Source organism: Cricetulus griseus, chromosome 4 (assembly GCF_003668045.3).
Source record: "Cricetulus griseus strain 17A/GY chromosome 4, alternate assembly CriGri-PICRH-1.0, whole genome shotgun sequence".
In the NCBI taxonomy this organism is placed as follows: Eukaryota; Metazoa; Chordata; class Mammalia; order Rodentia; family Cricetidae; genus Cricetulus; species Cricetulus griseus.
Genome location: NC_048597.1, coordinates 11213765 through 11235963, shown reverse-complemented (window position 1 = coordinate 11235963; position 22199 = coordinate 11213765).

Here is a 22199-nt window from a genome sequence, read left to right as displayed (position 1 = left end):
ATGAAAAAAAATAGCTTCCTTGCCCTTTAAAGTGGGATCGTAAATCATGGATTTCCACATGGTCTTGGGTGCCAGCACATGCCATGTTCTCTGTTGGCAATACAGCCCATGAACATGGACATCATTACCTCCATATGGACTTTGCTCTCAATGTGGCAGAGCTAGCCATTTGGGTAATAAACTGCCCAACTGCTGATAATATGCTGTCCAAATTGGAAAACAGGACACAAAGGAATTTGACTATTGAACTTTTCCAAGACAAGGTAGGTCAGTCAGAAATGTCTGGCCTGAACGCTAAAGACGGATGCTCCAACATTGCATAGTAACATTAGGTGACTGTCCAGGCAACGAGATGTCTCTGTCATTTCTATAGTTTGGGAAGTTGCTTTCTCTGCACTTCCTGTTTACTCAGGTGATATTTTATCCTTCTTGGGTCTCTGATGCAGTTGAAGACTAGATAGTTATAGTTTTATAGTTTTCGTTGTTACCAAATTCAGAGAGAAACTCACAAAAGACATGTAAAGTTTGTGAAGTTTGAGAGACATAAAGCTTAAGTTATTTAAGAAGATCTTTTAAGGTGTAAAAGATATTTTAGATTGGTAGTACAAGTTAAGATAGAAAGTGATTTAGCTTCTCTGGGGTCGGAGATACTAAGAGAGACATATATGGATCCATCTAGGAGGGGGAAAATACGAGATCTCCTGAGTAAATTAGAATCATGGAGGGCAGAAGGAGGCTGGAAGGGGAGAGAAGAGGAGGGAATGGGATTGGGGAAGCTGTATAGCTTAATAAAAACATAAAAAAAGAAAACACACAAAAGGAAAGTGATTTAGGTACGAATCTTTGGACTCACCAAGATAGGAAAGATAAAAAATACACTGTCCCTGAAGTCACCAAATACAAATGGACTGGACATTGTGAATTCTTACCTGGTAATTGTTCTTATTGTGTATAGTTTTACTGTATTAGAGTTAAAACTTTTCCTTTTTGTTTAAACAAAAAGGGGAAGATGTTGCAGGATATTTGGTCACACTGTGTGAAGATATTCTGTTTAATCTTATATTCCTAAGGAACCCTCTGATGGGTTTATAATGTGCTGAATGCCCAATAGCTAGCGTTATGATAATGTGGGCACTGTTGACAGATTCCATGGCAGGTGAGGGTGACTGAGCTTGGGGACAAACACGCCAGGCAGAAAGAGCTTAAGTGAGAGGTTTTATTAGAAAGGAAGGGGGAAGGAAAGAGAAAAGGAGGTAAAGAGACACAGAGGCAGAGAGATGACAGAAGTGAAGAGGGAGACAAGAAAAGTCCTGTCTGCCCCAGGGGAACAGCAGGAAAGAGAGAGGGAAAGAAAGGAGGAAAGAGAGCGTAAGAGGGCGCGGTCTTTCTCGGCACCTGCGTGCAGCCTTGCAATCTTGGGTTGAACAGGGTTTTGCCTGAGTGCATTATGGCAGGGGCAGGCCAGCATAATGCCTGAATCCTTGAAGCTAGGCAGAGAGAATAGGCAGGATTTCCAGCCGAGATAGGAACTCCGGGAAGAATTTGAGGTGTGTGGGATTCACTAGCCAGATGCAGAGGAAGTCAGATGTATTGTACTGAGGAGAGGTAACAAGCCTTGTGGGAGAACATAGATTAATTAATTAATAAACAGATTAATGTAAGTATTAAGAGCCAGTTGGGAATGAACCTAAGCTAAGGCCAAGCTTTCATACTTAATAAGAAGTCTCCCTGTCATTGGTCAGGAGCTGGCTCTTTGAGAGAAAGACATTACTTTCCCATGTCAGCCACTGTGGAGCCCCTGCTTCACCCAATCAGATCTTGGGGAAAGACAGGCAAAACCGCCCAGGGCTTGTAGGCTTAAGGCTGCCACTGCCAATGTCCTGGGATGTGACAGCCATTAGCACTGGCCTGGGCTGTGGCAACAGCTCCAGCCATATCCACCACAAATCTCTATTTTCTTTTAAAGACAATGCTTGGCATAAAAGTAAACCCCATTATATGTGAATAATAAAGAAATACTTCTTAGGGCTGGAGAGATAGCTCAGCCATTAAAGGCTAGGCTCACAACCAAAAATATAAGAAATGCTTGTTAGTAAGCAGGAAAATTAGCAAAAATAAGAATTAGATCCACATGATCTATGCATTGGGATTACTAGACAGTAACACTGAAAACACCATTATAATAGATACATTTAAATAAATAGAATAACATATATTGAAAGTAAATGAAAAAATAATTGCTCTTTTATAAGAAAATAGAATTAAAAGAAACAAATTGCAGTTACGGAACTGAAAAATAATGTTCCTGAAATTAGAAACGTGTTTTATTTTTCAGAAGTCTAGCATAGGATAGACATTATGGAACAACAATCCAGGGCAATGTTACATCAAGTAATTAAAATCATGATGTCCCCAAAATAGCAAATCTAATAAAGGGCTGCAAGAGAGAAAAGAGTGTAAAATAATGAGCATATGTCAGGCCATTTATGCACCAGCATTTTATCTGTCAAGTGTAGAAATATCCAGAAATGAATACTTTTAAGGATAACAAACATTGGTGTTGACAATATAAGGATGACGACACACAGTTGAACACAGTTTTTCTTATTTACTGGAACATTGTTAATAGCAACTTGCTTGCTTCCTCAACTGGAAGATTTGCTTCCCTTATCTCACATACGTCTTTCTGTTGTTCCAATTACTTCCAGCTGCCTTGATTGCAATTACTTCCAGCAGGTCTACTGATTCCATCCTGTGGGCAGTGGCCAAAGTTGAAACTGAAGGTTGATTTTTAGCTTTCTTTAAGCTGAGTGATCCCAGTTCTCAAAGTTCGCTTTCTTTAATTAAGTAACCATGTCTACTCATTTTCCTTACTCCTTGAAATCTGTAATTTGGCATCATTGACTACTCCTGAGTGTTCTGAACGGACAGCCTTTTAGCCTTCACGCTAAGCTCTCTGTGGTATTCTAAGGCACAGTTGTGTTCAGTCATGCTCAGTCAGTTTTGTGTCCTTTTTGTCTTTTACTATAGTAAATTATAGTAAGATTATAGTAAAATTACATCCTTTCCTCTCTTCTCTTTCCTTCCTCCAATCCCTCTCCACCATGCCTACTGCTATCTTTCAAATTCACTGCCTCCTTTTCTTTAATTGTTACATACCTGTATATGTACTCATGTGTACTTCTAAACACACAGATACTATCTGCTCAGTCTGTATAATGCTATTTGTATGTGTAGGGTTTCATGGCTGATCGTTTAGTATTGGATAACGAATTTTAATGCTTTTCCTTAGGTAAGGCTACTTCTTTCACTCTCAGCATTCCTTAGGTGCCTGGACTTCCTTGTCTAGGGTTGAAGCCATATGAGTTTTTCCCTTTGATATCCCAAGATTTATTAGTCTCCTCTTTGTTTAGGTCATGTTTAGGTAGCCACATTTATGAAACTTACGGCGTAGCTTCTGACATTCCTAGGAGGTACAATGTCACAGCAAACTCCATTTCCTGCTCTTAAAATCTTTCTGCATCTTTTTCTGTGGTGACCCTTGAGCAGGAGTTGTGTTGTTGATGTGTCAGTTTCCCTGGTCCTTAACACTCTGAACTTTAGAGGGTTGCAGTTTTCTGTAATAGTTCTGCCTGTAGCTTAAAAGAATTCTTAATGATGAGAGGTGAAAACTAAACTTACCTGTGGATATAAGGAAAAACGCTGAGACTGCACTTAGAGTTTATGGTGGGTTAGCAAAGTGGTGGCTTGTGGGTGACCCTGCTCAGACTCCCCTTGGGGAAGGGGGTGAGAAGGTGCAGCACTAAGGACTCAAGCACTGGGAGTCAGTGAGTAGCAGAGCAAGCAGCAGGCTCATTTATTAAGGAAGCTAAACCTGCCTTTATACCCCCTCGAAAGGCTCTATTGGCTTAGGCAGCTGACTCTGCTGCTTTGTCCTTTCTTCATTGGTGTCTCTTTGTCAACAGTCTCTGGGCATCAAGGCAGGCTGGGCTCAGGGAGGAAGTGCCTGCCATACATGTTCATTCAAGCTGGCCTGGGCACCTGGGCAGGGCGACTGTGGCTTGGGTAGTGGTGGCAGGTTTTCTTCCAAGATCTATAACTTCATTAGCCTTGGGTAGTTGGTTAAGAAAGTTTCCAGTACCAGGAGGTTTCCCTCATATTGACTAGCCTTTCAATCTAATTAGAGATGTGTTAAGTTACTGCCAAGGTACACATGCTACTATTGTATTCTTTCATTTTTTTAAACCACCAAGCCCAATTTGTGTTGTTCCTATATTCTCGGCCATGTAGCTTTTCACTGGCATTTGGCAGGCTGACTAGGGGCTACACTCTTAGTGAAACGAGGCTAGCTCTCTTCTAGCAGCTAACCATTGCAAATACCCTCTTAGTTGGCCTGGGATGTCATGTCCAGCTCTTCTCTCCATTCTGGGATTTGTTCTGGTGTGGACTTGCTCCGTATTTGTGCATGCTGTCAGAGCTGTCAGGAGCCCACATGTGCAGCTGCTCTGCTGTGTTCAGAAGATACTGTTTCCTTGTAGTCACCCATCACCTCTAGCTCCTTACACTCTTCCCATGCCTTCTTTTGAAGTTAGTCTTAAGTCTTGGGAAGAGGGGATATAGTATAGATGTTTCATTTAGGGCTGAGAATTCCATGGTATTTTATTTTCCAAAGACTGACAAGTTGTAGATTTCTGTGTTAATCATAAAATACTGCAAATGAAGCCTTTCTCACTAGGGTTGAGTGACGTGTTAATCAATGGGTGTGATGATAAGTCCTTCAGAGTCTAATCCGATGCCCCTTCTCCTGTAGCACCTATGCCTTATCCAGCTACAGGATCTTCTTCACTGGATAATCAAATAGGTTTCATCTTGCGCAACAGGAATCAAATCCAACCAGGAAGTTGTGTACTCCCAGGATGTTTGTAGCTTTACCACCAAAGGGAGAGGGATGCTGTGTTTGTCAATGCAAATAACTAAGCTGTCTTCACTTTTGTTTTTCTGTCTTATAGTTTTTATTTTTTATTTTTTTTGGTTATTTTTAATGATAGGAAGAGGACCTTGTGAACTCTCTTGAGTGATTTATGTGAAACTATGGCAGGTGCCACACTCCAGTCAATCATATTTCCCAGTTATAACCTCAAGTAGAGAAACCCCAGTGTGTGGTCAGATTCTGATCCATGTAGGTTTTTATATAGTGGGTGCTACAGATAGTTTTGTGACTGTGCTGTGAACTTTGAAAAGCAGATGTTCACCTGTATCAGTTCATTTTGTGTTAAGGTGAGGGTGACAGGGATGTCAGTTAGAGGTACCTCCTCTGGCATAGGTGAACAGGGATGTCAGTCAGAGGTACCTCCTCTGGCATAGGTGAACAGGGATGTCAGTTAGAGGTACCTCCTCTGGCATAGGTGAACATGCTTGTCAGTTAGAGAGCTGCTTCTTTGGCATAGATGAACACAATTTCTCGAGTTAGAATTTTAAGATCAATTTCAGGTTTTGTTGTCTCTCCTTCCAAACCTGAAGTGTTAGGAAGCTGCTCAGATTTCTCAGTTGTCAAAACAGTGGCACTTATCCTCTCCATAGTTGTTTGCTGACTTTGAAACTAGCTAAGGGAAAATTAAAAGAAATACTTTAAATTAGAACTGTTGATGTTGCAGGGCAAGGAAATGGTAGACAGAGGATTAATCACATGACCAAAACACTATTAGAGAGGGAATTTCACTGCTCCTACCATAGAATAGAAGTGAACAGAGTCAATAATTGGAAAACACTGTACAGGTAATGTGAAAATAGCAGCGGGTATACGTTGATTTTGCTGAAGTTCAGTTAAAAAGCGCACCCTCTCAAGCATACACAGACACACACCAAATGCCAAGTTCTCAGTTTCTGCTGTTATGTAATAACAAGACCACCCAAAAGGTGGCACTAAAAAGCAGTCATTATGTGACCCTCAAGAAAGTTAAGTGAAAGTTTAGTCCTTTTTATATTTTTATTTTAGAAACTTGAAGTTGTCTTCTGTGCAAACATTTAAATATTAAACAGCAGATGTCCTACATCCTACCTTGTATTTCAGCCCAACACAAAGCATTTGAAATTAATTTCTGTGGCAGCCATGTATATTTAGCTTAATAACTTCCAGCTAACATGACTAGTAGATGTTTTAAAAGAATTATCAGAAACCTTGTCCATCACTGAATAGTACCAACATAAACTTTTACCACAGATTTTGATGAAAACAGATATCATTATGTAAATTCAAATGCATACCACTTTGTCTCAGGATTATAGGAAATGCTAGTAGAAAATATGCATTGTATTTGACACATATGTGTTTATACAATGTTATATAAATGTCATGTATAACTATGTATGTGTGTGAAATTATAACTTCCGTGTAACTAAGCAAGTTATTGTGTAGGTACATTAAGAAAATATGCATGCATAATGAAACATTTGATTTCAAATGATAGCAAAGTTTTCTGCAAAAAAGTTTATGAGCAGGTAAACATTCTAATAATCACTAAAAATATGTTAGTGTCCCTGAATATTAAGATTCAAGTAAGGTGATAAGTGACATGTGAAAAAAATGTCTATTGGCAATAAAGACAGAGTACATATTTAAATGAATGGTATAAGCTAATATGATACTGCTTTGGTTTAAATATTCCCTCTAAAATTCATGTTGAAACTTATCAGGCATCATAAAAGGAGTAAGAGGTAGAACTGTAAAGGGTTATGACGGCTCTGAATGGATAATCTCCTTGTTGAGGGGTGGGCTAGTTGTCCTGAGCCGGGCTTTTGCTCAGACCTGCCTCTCCCTCTTTCAAGCTTCCTCACTTTACCTGACAAAACACCTTCTTAAGTCTATTTTGAGCATTAATAAATTGTACCCCACTCACATGCTCAGCTTAGCAATCAGTTAATACAGTAAATGAGTTGACATGTGTAAAACAAAAGCTAAATAACGCCTCCTACAGTTAAACTGGTCTTTTTAAATTGATTTTTATTTATATTAAAAATAATCTTACTTTACATACAAATCCCAGTTCCCTCTCACTGCTGCCCTCCCATTCCCCCCAACAACCGCCATCCCCCCCCATCCACTCCTCAGGGAGGGTGAGGCTTCCCATGGGGGATCATAAAAGTCTGTCATTTGGGGCAGGACCTAGGCCCTTCCCAGTGTATCTCAGCTGAGAGAGTATCCATACACAGGGAATGGGTTCCCAAAGCCCATTTGTGCACTAGGGACAAATACTGGTTTAACTGCCAGAGATCCCATAGACTGCCCAGGGCCCCCACCTGACACCACATTCAGGTACTTCTGCCTCCTGCCGGCTCTAATTTCTTTACCAATTACAGCTACTTTGAGCCCAACTTGTATTAATTTTAACCATGCTCAGTTTTTTTTCTTGCCAAACTGCATATTTGCACATTTTTCTTCTCTATTTACTCTTCTATCTTACCATGCACCTTCCTCTATCTTACCATGCAAAATTCCTTTTAAAAAGGAATCTCTTTAATAACTGTGCTATCATAAATAGGGCATATGACATGAATCGTGGTTGACCTTCACGTTTACTTAACAGTTGGGAAAAGACAACACAGATGTGTTAGGACTTTGGTTGTTCATTAATGGCATGAATGGAACCCTTCCTTCCTTTTTTCCTTTTTTCCTTCCTTCCTTCCTTCCTCTCTTCTTTTTCAATTAGTTCATATTATTTTAATTCAAGTGGGGGGAGTCAGTCAGCAAAAAACTGACAGGGAAACAGCAGGCCAGGAGAGAGGATTTGAAAGGCAGCATTTGAGATTTATAAATCGATGATAGCTTTATATGAAAATTGTTAGTTCCTCAGTTTTATGATATTCATGGCGTGGTGGGGCTTTCTGACACACTGTAACTTTAACTGGTATTCTGGACACAATATGACAAAAGTGATTTCTCTAACCCCAATTCTAATAATAAATTCTGAAACATCAAGAGCCAGACCTTGACACACATTTCTACAACCCTTCTGGGCTTTTGCTATCACTTACGTTTTGTGTAAAATATTCTAGGGCTTCTCTAGCACACAGATCTGATTCCTATTCTTACTGTATGCCATTTCAAAAGGCCTAAAGACCATGTGGTAAGGTTTTTCAGAACAACAGCAATGGCTCCACTTCTTGGTAACAATTGTATTAGTTCTCTTCCTTTTTCTTCTTGTGACCAACAACTTGATAAAGAGAAACTTAAGGGAGAAAGCAATTACTTTGATGGTATTATGGCAGGGAAGGCATGGCCATGGGAGCTTGCTCACATCTAGACACATCAAAAAGCAGCCAAAGGGAAATGCCAGCTCTCTGGTAGCATTTTCCTTTATCCCTTTTTATTCAATAGAGAACCCACATGCAGGGGACTCCCTAGAAAATCTCCACAGAGGTACCCAGGGCTGAATATTCTAGGAGATTCTATATCAGTCAGGTTGACAATGAAGATCAGCTATCACACTCAGCAAATGAGTTCTAGAAGGTATTTATTTTTGCTGCGTTATTCCCAGTGGCTACGGCAAGGGAAGAAAGAAACCAGCACAGGGACTATTCATCCTCAGGGACCATTCATGCTTCTTATGAGAAGTGACATTACATGGTCTTGACTCATTGCAGGTAGGCCATAGAATGCATAGCAACAAGCACTTCCTGTTGAGTGCTTCCTGGATTCCTGAGCATTACTCCATCACAATGAACACACACACACACACACACACACACACACACACACACACACACACACACACACACACACACAGGCTGTCATTACCCATAGTTAACAAATCCTATGAGAAAAATAAAAACCACGGCCCATGGGTCAACTTACTTTCAGATCATCTGGAGGGCTTATTAGAAGCTTCTTCAACAAGTTAAAAGCCACTACTTACAGATGAAGCAAACCAATTGATAAAGTTGTTCTAGATAAAATCTGACATGACAAAATTGCTAGCTTCCAGAGAACAATGGAAGATGGGTGATGGTCATAATTGTGTTGTGTTAGTCTGTCCAAGCAGGTGTCACAAGCATACCATTAATGAGTTGTTTTATAAAGAAGAGAAATCTATTTCTGTGGGACAGAAAGTTCAAAATTAAGGTGCAGACATATTTTATGCTTAGTAAGAACTTATTTATTTTAGGCAAACATCATGGAAGATAAACTTACCCTATAAATCATGACTTAACATGGGAGGATACACAGGGCTGTTTCGCAGTGTGCAAGAAGGTCCTCATTAGAGAGACCATTTAGAGGGAAAAAAGGAAAAGAATAAATGTAATTATATTATAATCTCAATAAAGAGAGTTTGTGGACATGGAAAGGTATGCTTTCCTTCTCTGTCATTTCTTTGTTGTGTGGAGGACTCCTTTGATGCCAGACTGCCAGATTCCCTGACTATTGCAGTTACTCACACAAAGGGAAAGTTAATCTCACAGATAAGTTTGCATAAATCATCTGAGCTAGTGGCCCTGACATCTGCTTCTGTTAGTGGCTGGAGATACGTTCACAGAGGACGATATCAAATGTCCTTCCCCCATAAATTTGCTGCTGTTTTTGTTATAAGTGTCAATGAAACCACGTTTATGTGCTGTGACGTATCCTTGCTTTGATCCTATCTTGACTGCAAAATCATGATTATTCCACATCTTCTTGCTCAGCTTACCACTATTTCTATCATCCACATATACAGAAATCATCAGCAAATGTTGCTGTGTATCTTTTTGGGTGTCATTGGTCTGGTTCATTCTTTTTCCTTGAATTGTTTCTACTGGACTACTCATGAATCATTATATTGTTATACCACAAAAAGTTGGTATCCAGAAAATATGGTTGGTTACTACCGTATCATTTGGGCCATATATACACACCCATGTATCTTACAGGTAGGTCACAGGATTCATAGCTAGGTATATTGATGATTCATCCTGTGGCACACATAGTACTTTCCAGAACCATGACCACTAGTAGTAGGAGTGAAGCCTCTAGTTGGGCACAGGTTTATTTCTCCACACTGGACAACATAAGTGAGTAGTACCTTCATCATTAGGGGCTTACAATCAGGGTGGAGAGGGTAACAGATAGCCTATGATGTATGGTGGTGGCTATAGGACTTGTTTGGTCAATGATTCCACAAGATGTAACCCCTTCCTGTTGCTAGACTCTATTCACTAACATAAGATGTCTATTTGGGTCGTTGCTTCCTTCATTATCTGGAAACTACATTTAAATTACTTTCATATATGTGTATAGCTTAGGAAGCTTCTGTGGTGGTAGGTTACATAGGAGTTTTGTCTTTTATTCTGCTTACATGATGGATTGCATTCATTGATTTAGATATGTTAAACTATCCTCACATCTCTGGCATGAAGCCAACTTAATCATGGTGAATAATCTTTTGATAGGTTCATTAATTTGGTTTGGAAGGATTTTATTGAGAGATTTTGCATATATTTTCATGAGGGATATTGTTTTATGCTTTTCTTATTCTTTGAGTCTTCATGTGGTTTCAGTGTCAGGGTGATGGTAGTATCATACAAAAGTATTTGGTGATGTTTCTTCAGTTCTATTTTGTGGGCCAATTTGAGTAGTATCCTAGACATTAGTTTTTCTTGGAAACTCTGGTAGAATTCTTCACTGAATCAATCTGGCTCTGGGCTTATTTTTTGGTTGGGAGATTTCCCCATGTACATATACATATACATATACATAAACATGTACATATACATATATAATACACACATATATATTGTAACAATAACTCTTTCTGCCAGCCGCCTGAGTTTTGCCACCAGGGTAGGGCCCCAAAATAACACACAGAGTCTTATATGATTCACAATGCTGATAGCCAATGACTAGGATTTCTTATTTGCTAGCTCTGTCTTATGTATCAACTATAATCATTCATCTACATATTTTATAAAGACTTATCGAGGACACCAGTGGCGTGTATCCTCTCTTCTCAGGGATTACATGGTGACTCTCTCCCTTTCCTACATTCCACAGAATTCTTCTTGACTCCTAGCCCCACCTATCCTGCTTGCCTACTGGCCAACAGTGTTTTATTCAACAATCAATAAGATAAACATATACACAGAAGGACTTCCCCCATCATCTCCTCTTTTCTGTCTAAATAAAAAGAAGGCTTTTAACATTAACATAGTAAAATATAAGAACTATAGTTATGATATTTAGTTCATTAACATTTAGCAAGACTTAAAGAAAATATTCTATTATCTATCCTATCTTTGTGAGTCTAAAGTCTTATATGTAGCTTATCTTTTATAGTAACTAAAGAGAACTATAACTATAACTATTTGTCTTCAACTCCATCAAGGACCACAGAAGGATAATATATATAAACTATTGAACTGACAGAGACATCTCACTGCCTGGACAGTCACTCAAAGTTCCTCTGTAATGTTGGGGCATCCATCTTTAGCTCACAGTGTGTCTGGAAGACTTCTCAGTGAAGCAGGAAATTTTAAACTGTCCACCAGTATTGGCAGTTTGTCAGTCATTTTTCTGTGTGTCCTGTAGAATGTCTGGCAGACCCTTCCATGAAGCAGGAACTCTTTAGGACTGTCTATCTTGTTTTGTAAGTTTAGAAGTCACTGTCCTGTTGGTCCTGCATGTCCAGTTTATCAAACAGTCCAGGCATGAGCAGTTTCTTGACCAAATGGCTAATCTTGCCATGCTGAAGGCAAATTCCATAACAAGATTCTTCCATGCCCATCCTCCTTTCTGATGCAATTGATGTTCCAGGAGCACTTGTGTCTCACTGTCATGAAAAACCCTAAACCATTTAAAATGCCATATATTCTGTAAGTCTTTGAAATGTTTGAAGACTATCTATCCATCTCAAATATATCTCTGTATATCTAGAAAGCCTAACTAACCTAACTGTAAGTTTTGATTATTATACCTGACTATATACAATCTGTATTTAATTATGCACTACATTTTAAAAGATCTGTATAAACACAATACCAAACAAGAGCAGAAATTTACATATAACAAAATTAACTTTAAATTTGTATCAATAAATGATAATCCATACCAATGTAAAGTATTCATTTCTATATCCAATTCCCCCTTTTCCTTTAAAAAGAGATTGACTGTGATCATTAACATTTATAATCAACCCCATCTAAATGAAAACAAACATTTATAAACAATATTTGGGAATTTGGGCATCATTCATTCCAATCTGCTTCCTGCTTGTTGGGGTGATGTGCATACCATGGGGATCATGATAAACACAGAAACCTGGCCAGGTCCTGGTTTTGTAGTCTGTAAGACTGTCTCAGCTGTTTTAGATGTTGGATCACCTGGGACACTATTTCAGGGGGGTCTTGCTTCATCAAACCATATTATTCTGGAAGGAATTCATATCTTTATATTTTCTGTGGAACATAAGCAAAATCTCTTTTCCCAAGTAATGTGCCCTTATATTTAAATTTAGAAGTCAGAGCATTTTTAAATGTATAAGTTGGATTAATTCAGCAGCATTGATAATCAAATGTCTATTAGCAGTTGTTGCTCCTTCCCCAGCAATTAAATAATTCAAAGACAACACAATAGCATACAGTATCCAGACTCTGTGTATTTTCCATCTTTACGTGGATTTTTCATTATCCTATTTTTTTTTTTTTACTTTTATGTTTTCCTTTTATGAGGTAGGGTTTCTCTGTGTAACTTTGACTGCCCTTGAACTCACTCTGTACACCAGGCTGGTCTTGAAATCACAGAGATCTGCTTGCCTCTGCCTCTTGAGTGCTGGGATTAACAATATGTGCCATCACTGCCTGTCTACTCTTTTCCTTCCTTCCTTCCCAGAGATCACATGGCGACTCTCCCTTTCCTACATTTCCCCAAATCCTCCTCGACTCCTAGCCCCACTTATCTTGTTTCCCTATTGGCTAGCAGTACTTTACTTATGAACCAATAAGACAAACATTTACACAGAAGGATTTGCCTCATCAATATATACATAATATTTCAAACTACATATATTCATATCATGTATATAATAGAAATATCTAGATAGATTTTTCAACTAAATATATATTTATTGATATATATATATATATCTTTATTGCTGTTTCTAGATCATTGATTTCAGCCCTGTTTGATTATTTCTTCCTATCTACTTTACTTTTGTTACTATTTGTTTTTATTTTTCTAGAGCTTTTAAGCATATCATTGAATTACTAATATGAGATCTCTTAAACTTTTCACCTTGTGCTATGACCTTACCTCTTAGAACTTGTTTGGTTATGTTGTGTGGGTTTCTGGTCTTTGGTTTCTGCTTCCACAATCTGACAGTTTATGGATCAGAAGAATGCTGCTTGCTTCTCAGTCTTGGCATCATGCTGGATTTTAGGGCTCAGACTCCAACTCGTCTCAGTTCTAAAGTCCTGTTTGGAGCTCTGGTTTTAGAACTAAACAACATCTAGACTGATGAAATGGGTTGGGTGGTTGATAAGCTGGCGGCAGGTGGGAGACGGGGATTGATTCTTAAGCAAGACTTGGGGTCCAGTGCCATGAAGTTATAGAGGCAGAACTTGGGGTACCCCGGCTCTGTTCCTGGATGGCAGTGAATCTTGAATTGGTGGAGGTGGACTGGGAGTTGCGGCTGTGGTGGGGCAGGCAGTAGTTACAGGTCTATGTATACTTTGGAGAGACCAGAATGGAGGAAGGGAAGGAACAGCTGACCTGGAAGCTAAGGGTATTAGCTGTGGGACCCCAGCTAGAGATCTGCTCTGTAGTCGGGAATGCCAATAGAATAAAGGTGTGGCCTAGGAGACATGGCTGAAGGGAGTGTTGAGGAAGAACTAGGTAGACCCTGGGTCTACACTGTAGGGCCAAGTCCCCAGAGGATGGAAGTGCCCTGTAAGGAGGGTCTCATGCAGGCACACAGTGGCAAGTCTAACAGTACTCTAAAGAATACAGAATGGAGGAGGGGAGGAGGGCAGAGGTGGCCAACCTGGCAATCATGTGTGGCAGCTGAGGGGTCCCTGTTAGACAGCAGTTCTCTGAGTGTGTGTGTTTTTAATTTTTATTTCTTTAACTATAGCTCTGAGGATCAAGCTCAGGTCCCCCTGCTTCCATGACAAGAACATCACTGACTGAACTATCACCCAAGTCCATTTCAAGTATTCTAGCTGAGTCTTCTCAGTTATTTTGTTTTATAGAAATGGTGCTGTATTACTACTTCTAAAACTATCCTATATGTACTCTGCTAGCTAGTGGGCTTTTATCAGGTGATCTCAAGTACTGGGTATTAGCCTAAGGACAAGAGTTAGAAACAAGGGTTGAAGTCCCCAGGCTCTGTATTCTAGAAGGAGGAGACCCAAAGGAAGAGTACGATCACATATAGGATGGTTTGTTTTTGTTGGACGTATGCTCAGGGTGCCCAGGGTGAGCAGAGTCCTAGCTTGGGAAGGAGGGAGGAAAGGAGTCGCTGAGGTGAAGGGAGGGCAGGAAGAACATACCAAGATCTGGCACTACCAGGAGATGAATGGGCCTGGAAGGAGTTCAATGTGACTGCGGTTCAGGGGGCTGACAGATGAAGCCGGACAAACCATCAAGAGTCAAGTCACAACGGTCCTTGCTTCTGCTGTCATTTCATTCACCGTTCACTTTGCTCCACTTCTCTTTCAAGTGCCTTGGTCTTCTCAGACTAAGAGTGAAAGGGACATGATGTGATTTGCATCATAGAGGGTGGGATCTGTCTCAGAAGAGGATGCACTGTGAGGGACAAAGACAGAGGCAGAGAGAGATGTTTAATAAGCTGTTGCAGTTACTGAGCTGAGGAACATGTCAGGACAAACTGAGTTAAAGTAGGGCCTTTGGTGATGGAAGGAAGATGAACATTACAGGCATAATCAACGTGGTTTACTGATAAATATTTTCTCAAGGCGTGGTCTTCAACTAATTAGATGTGTGGGTGAGGAAGAGTGAGAAATCAAGGGTGAGATGCAGGTTCAGGCTTGGGAAATCGAGTGGGTAACAAGAAAAGTCAATGATTGGATAGTGAAGTCATTCCTTCTGCAGTTTTATATGCCTGGGAACTGGAATGGTGGGGCATGGAAGACTATGGTAAACACCCTAGGAGTAAAGCCCATTGCTTCCTTCTTTTAATTTTTTCATTAGGAATAGTACTTGTCATAGACAGATTTGGTGACTCAAACCTACAATCCCAGCTACAGGGTAGCTGAGGCAGAGGCATTGAGTGTTCAAGGCCACCTTGAGGTAACTTAATGATGAGTGTCTTAAACCAAAAGAAGGTAGAAGAAGGGATAGAGCTCAGAATAGAACACTTGACTGATATGCAAGGGGCCTTGGGCTCACTCCCTGCTGCTAAGAAAAATGCCGATCCTCAGAATGTGACCAGCCACTTTCATTGAATTGGTTACATTCCAGTGTATCAAGCATAAGGAAATGTTGATGTAAGAATGACTGATAGAAATTAACTGAATACCAGCTGGTGATCTTTGGTTGCATACTGTAGAGACTCCCTCTGACTTCATGAGCCAAAAACAATTGTGATGAGTAACAGGGAATTCTCATACCTGACATACATGTCTGGAGAAACTGGTTGGAACAGGCAGAAATAAAAGCCAATATGGAGGACCATGGAAGAGTCTTAGAATGTCTTCTGTAATGCGAGAGTCTATTCAGGGAAGTGGTTCACCCACAACAGCTTGGAGACTTTGTCCCTCTGTTCAAGGTTTCAGTTCCGTGGATCTCAAGATGATTGCCCATCATGAGTAACATCTCGCTGTTTAGGTAGGAGAGGACTGGGCCCCTAATTATAGTCTTCAAGAAGGGAAGGGGGTAATTCCTCAAACATTTGGAAAGCACTCTGCTCTTGGGAAGAAAAAAAGGATGCTAGCCAGACAAACATAAATGCCCACTTCAAGGCGAGTCTAACTTTATTTTCTATTTTCAAACAGTCATGAAAATGAAATGGAAATTTTATGAAGTATGGACATAAAAATCTCATTTATAGTTAAGAGGATGTAGATTTCTTTTAACTTAACTACCTCTTTATCCAAAAATAGTCTGCTTTTAGCTTTTAGAAAATAAAATGGACATTTTACAAACAGCAGCACACTGATACTGAGCTCATGAGACACGGTGGAACCTTTGGAAGAACACACCATTAGATTCTGTGGGAATGAAACGAGTGGCAAAGTCAAGGACAGGGAAGAGAATGTGCGGGAAAGTAGGGGGCAGACACAGAGAAAGCTCCTGCACTTATCAGATAAACTTCAGTGCAATACTCAAACCAAATCTCCAGCCCTTGGGCATCCTCAGGGAACACCCATCACTAATTACAGGACTGAGATATGCAAGTAGCCACTTCAGGGCTGTGGGCCCCACATCCCTCATCCTGAGGGCAGGGTTTAAGATGTGGCTGTGTTTGTTTGTTTGGTGGTGGGAGGGAGTTTAAATTTACTTCCCTTGGCCTAAGTAGATGTTGATATATCTTCCATCTAATCTCACTCCAGAGCTTGGGGATACCTGTGCCAACTATGGCTCTGTTTGATCTGCCAGACAGAACTGGTGCTGCAAAATGAATTCACTGGAAAGATGTTTGTGCAAATGTGGGGAGCATGCTTCCAGTTTGGTCAGGAGTTTTGCTTAGATATTGCTGTAAAGGTTCTCTCTCCCTCTCTTTTGAAATACTCTTCTAAGAAAATAAGTCAAAGACATTGATTCTGAAACTCCAGAAGGATCTTAAGTAAAACTGTATTTCAAATCATAGTTTTGATGATATTTCTCTTTTCTTTTATTTCTGATATTGTTTTCTTTGCATAACAATTTCTCGTGTGTGTGTGTGTGTGTGTGTGTGTGTGTGTGTGTGTGTGTGTGTGTGTGTGAGAGAGAGAGAGAGAGAGAGAGAGAGAGAGAGAGAGAGAGAGAGAGAGAGAGAGAGAGAGATCAGCACTGGGAAAGTTGACATTCTTTTGCAAGGTAATAAAAAACAGACAGGACAAGGGAAATGTCCTGTCTTGAAAATGTAATTAGTAATTTCTTCCAGCAATGAGGTTCTTTTATTGCAGATACCAACACATTGTAGTCTGTCCTTCTTCCAATGCCCATGCAGAACCTTAGAATGTCTCAGTTTCTACATTCTTTTTTTCAAGCTAGAGAGATGTCTATTAAGGGATGGATGTGACATTCCCCCTCAGACTCATGTGTTCAGCCACTTGTCCTCTAGCTGTTCATTCCACTTATGGGAGGCTGTGGAACCACAGGGATGTGAGAATCAGCTGGTTGACATAAGCCACTAGGAGCATGCCTTTTTGTCTGAATCTCATGGCTGCTTCCAGTCCAGTCTTTGTGTCCTAGTTGGCTGAGGTGTGAGAAGCATCTACAATGTCTTCCTACCAAGATGGGGCTACTCCACTGTGCCTTCTTATTATGATGGACTCAGATTCATCTGGAATTTTCCTTCTTTGAGTCGATTCTGTCTGTATTATGTTACAGAGATGACAAAAGTGATACAATGATTGTGATATGCTTCCTTTGTCATTTGCCATTCAGTTCTCATGACTGTGAGATAGTTTCTGGTCTTGTCCAAAAACAGTCATGGGAGAATACACAAGAATGGCCATTCTTCATGAGAGGTCATTAAGCAAAGTTAATTTAAGAGAAGTGAAATGATTTGATAACCTATTCAGAAAAAGACCCAGAAATTCTTCTGCATAGGAAATGTTTTCTTGCTTTTATAGCTTGGAGAATTTGTTACACTTTCAGAGATGTATGGACCCCATTCAACATAAGGTTGTTGTGAGTTGGAATAGATGAAGCCTCAAATTCTAGATGATTCTTCTGGAGACAAGGATGTGAGTGAGACAAATTGGATGAGTTTGACTCTCAGCTTTCAACTACAATATCAGTTTCCATCTATAAACTGTAAACATATGGCTTTGGAAGGGTTATATTTACATATATCATTTTATTAACATTGGAAATGGTGCTTTTAAAGCTTGCTTTCTTATTTGATGTTTCTGGAAAGAATTTTTAGAGTACTTATGGATGTGTGAAAATATAACCATACACAGATAAAAATACAAGGTCATGGATGTGGAAAAAGTATTGTGTGTGTGTGTGTGTATGTGTCATTAACAAAAATTCTAATGACTGAGTTGATAGTCATAATGCCACCAAACTGATGATCACAACACTAGGTCTACTTCACATACAATTTTGCAAAGACTTAGTCTTTTTTTTTCAAAAGTGGTTTGAAGTAAAAGGACTCAAAGCCACTTGGAGTGATCTAACAAAGGTTTTTAAAATTTTATTTGCTTATTAAGTCTTACAAAATTTCACCACATTCTTGATCGTATTGCTGGATACTTTTTCATGACAGGTAGCTGCTCTTGATATCAAAATAGAGGATGTCTTCCTAACTGTAAACACCTTTTCTAGCTTCATCCCAGTTTGCAATGAATTCACTTTGCATGGTCAGTTCTTTCTTAAGAACAGGAAGAGCAGGAAAGGACTGTAGCAAAATAACTACTAATAACATTTCAAAATATTGTCTTAGCTTTAGAAAACACAGTTCCTGTATGTTGGTTCTTGATTTGGAAAAGATACTACTGATGGCAAGACTGGGATTGTAAGAATTTAACCTCCAACCTTCCATTCTTAACACACATTAATGTGGCTTACAGCTAAATTCTGTGTATGGAACCAAAGTGTATTCATTATCAAAGGATGAACATCATTCATTTATGGAAATTGGCTCAAGTCATGGGGCAAAATTCCAGAAGTGGAGTTTCTTCCTACATTTTAAACAGAAGCAAGAAGTGGAGGTTGTTTTGGCTCCCACAGGGGGCTTATTGTTGATTCGCCATTGAGAAAATTTCAACAAGTGAAGTTATTTACATACTGATGTTTGAAAGTCGTCTTTCTGAGTAAGAACTAAGAATTCCATTGCCTGCAAACATTAGACAGATGTTCGTTATGCTCAGTGTGCTTTTCAAAATGTCCCAATCTCTAGTTGCCCCTCTGTTTTCAGCATATTGTCTAACATAGCAGATGACAGCCACATTCAACTCTGAAGACTTGACTGAAGGGCTGAGGTTTGCTTCTATTGAGCAGCTTCTTTGTTTTCATCTTCACAAGTCTGACACTGAGGAACCCTGTAGTGAGGCTTCATCATGAGACTGCTATTAATTATTATGGGTATTTTATAGCGTCTCCATAGCTTCCCTGTTACTACAAGGCTGACTTTCCTCTTGTGTAAATGGTGGTGGTCATTCAGCCTGTAGCTCTCCATTACCTCTGCAGCTCTTCTAATGCCACAAAGTGCTGTGCAAAGCTTAGGTTCATTTTAGCTCATACATACACAGCCTGGTGGCCATATATTCTACCAGGGCCACTGGCATGAAGACAGCCAGAGCCGCAGTTTTAGTCTTTATCTCTCATTTTTAGTACTCTGCTTTGTCAATTCTTCTTCCTCAACAGTTTTGAACTGTGTTTCCCATCCCGCTAACTTAGAGAGACTGCTGACATAGGCTTCAACTCTCATTCCTAGCTCTGAAAGTTTTCTCTCTAAATTTTTGTTAAATTAGAAACAATCATATTTTACATATCCATCCCAGTTCCCTCTCCTTCCCATCCTCCCATGCCCCCCACCAAAACCCTCCCATCCCATCCCCTTTCTGCTCCTCAGGGAGGGTGAGGCCTTCCACGGGGATCTTCTAAAATCTGTCACATCATTTGGGGCAGGGTCTAGGCCCTCCCCCGTGTGCCTAGGCCAAGAGAGTATCCCTCTATGGGGAATGGGCTCAGAAATTCCATTCGTACACTAGGGATAAAAACTGATCCACTACCAGAGGCCCCGTAGACTGCCCAGGCCTCCTAACTGACACCCACATTCAGGGGGCCTGTTTCGGATCATGTTATCAACCCATTTGTCACCCTTTCAGTGGCCACAGGCCTCAACTGCCAATTGTCCAATGACTGGAAAATGAAACTTCACATATTCAGCCAGTTTTTCATTGTTAGTGGGAAATTTGCTTCCAATGTTTATGTCACAGGTGGTAGAAGCAGTCTTGTTAAGTCCTCTTTTTCATATATGAAGACAATGAATTTTGATCATATCCATCACACATTACCATCTGGTATCCTCCTTCTTTCCATCTGAACCATTTTAGGGACTGAGTCTTCTTCCCAGTCCCCATATTTATAGCTTTAATGATAAAATTCCTATCTTCTTATAGTGCTTGGGATAGAGCTCAGAGGCAAACATTCTATTACTGAGCCACATCCTAGCATCAAAATTCAAATTCTTCAGAATGCACTTTTTCTGCACTTATAATGATAGATGTTTCCCCTCCTTTTATTATTTTGTATATTACAATCATGTTCTTGCCTCAAATTCAGAAAATACTTCATATTGAATCTGGATGTTTTCTTTTTCTAAGTTATTTTGTTATCTGAATACATATACACAAAAGGAAAACTAAATATTAGTGGGTATTTTTTGTATGTCTCCTGGCATATAATACATGAAGATGAATGCCAGTGTTTGTTTTAGAATCCATAAATAACACTTTGTACCTTGGCTGGACCCATTCATTTCCATTCATAGTCACGTATGATCAACACTTATCACTCTGACCACAACGGTGCTTTGCTCCTGTTATCTGCTGAGGAAATGTCTACCCTGGCTTTGAGTCAGACTCCTCATCACAAAAGCAGCCCAGAGGTCTGCCTGTGGGACACTCATATTCCTTAGTGAGGACTAGAAGACCTTTTACATTTGCTGAAGTGAAGCTCAGTGGTGTTGCTTTCAGTCAGTGTTTGCTGTGGGAAGGGAAGCCACTGGAGAGGTTGGGCGTGGTACCATGCTTGGGTGGGAGTGATATCATGTGACATGGGAATGTGAGACATGAGTGAGGAGTAGGTCCCTTTGGATCAATAGATGAAAGGGAGTTGTCATAGTGCTGGCAGCCAGCTTGACTTCTAGTCATGAATTATTGATCTTCACCCATAAAAATGAAATGGGGTAGGTGACCAGAAATTTTCTAATTAATTTTGGCGTCATTGGCTCCTGGTCACAATTCTGGAAGTGTGTTTACTCCCATAGGTAAATAAACACGCTCCAGCTGTTCTGGTGTGTCAACACTTCTTGCAAGCATGGACTTTAGCTCTCATATGGCTGCAAACAAACCAAACACTGTCTGAAGTAACACTTGGTTTTACTTCTCATTTCCTTGGTCCATAGTACACATGGAAGTTACTCATATTATCCCAATGCACTTTTATTCAACCAAGCAAACTTTGAAGTCAGCACCTTTGTGTCAGCCAGGCAAAATATAATGCAGTGTTCTAAAAGCATTTATAAACATACCCACCATATTATTTTTATAGTCATTAGGCTGATGGCTTGTTCTTTTTCAAGGCTATTTTAGCATGCATTGATTATGCAAAGTAAATGGTTTTAGCTGAGATATCTTCATATACATAATTCAAATTTAGATCATATGAACCCCTCTATGAGGCTTTCTTTTCCTCCCTCTTTTTTTTTTTTATTCTCTCATCTCTCCAGTGCCTCTTTCAGTTTTATATCCCACTCGAGCTGACACATGCAAAAGAAAGTATACAGCATTTTCTTTTCCTTTCTTTTTCTTTTTGTTTTTTTAAGACAGGGTTTTCTCTTTGGAGCCTGTCCTGGAACTCTCTCTGTAGACCAGGCTGGCCTTGAACTCACAGAGATCCACCTGCCTCTGCCTCCAGAGTGCTGCCATGTGCCACCAACGACTGGCCAGCATTTGCTTTTGTAGGACTGGTGTATTCCATTTGCCACAGTGTTCTCTGCTTCCACCTATTTCCTGCAAACAACCTTTGTTTTTTTGTTTTTGTTTTTTTTCCTTTCCATAAACTGCCTTCCTTTCCCGTCAAGAGGAAAGGAGCTTTAGTTTGACTGCTTGTTCCCCACTGGTTTCTCATTGTTGAGCGCTAATCCTTTAACACATTTTTAAAATGGTGAGTGAACAGTTAGATAAATTAGCTGAAAAGATTCATGGAAAGGAGAAAGGAAGGGAAGGGAAGCAGGCAGAGAGGGCAGAAAGAAAGGGTGAGGTCAGGAAGGAATACGGAAGAGGCAGGAAGGACACAAGAAACAAGGAGAAGGAAGAATGCAGACGATAGACAG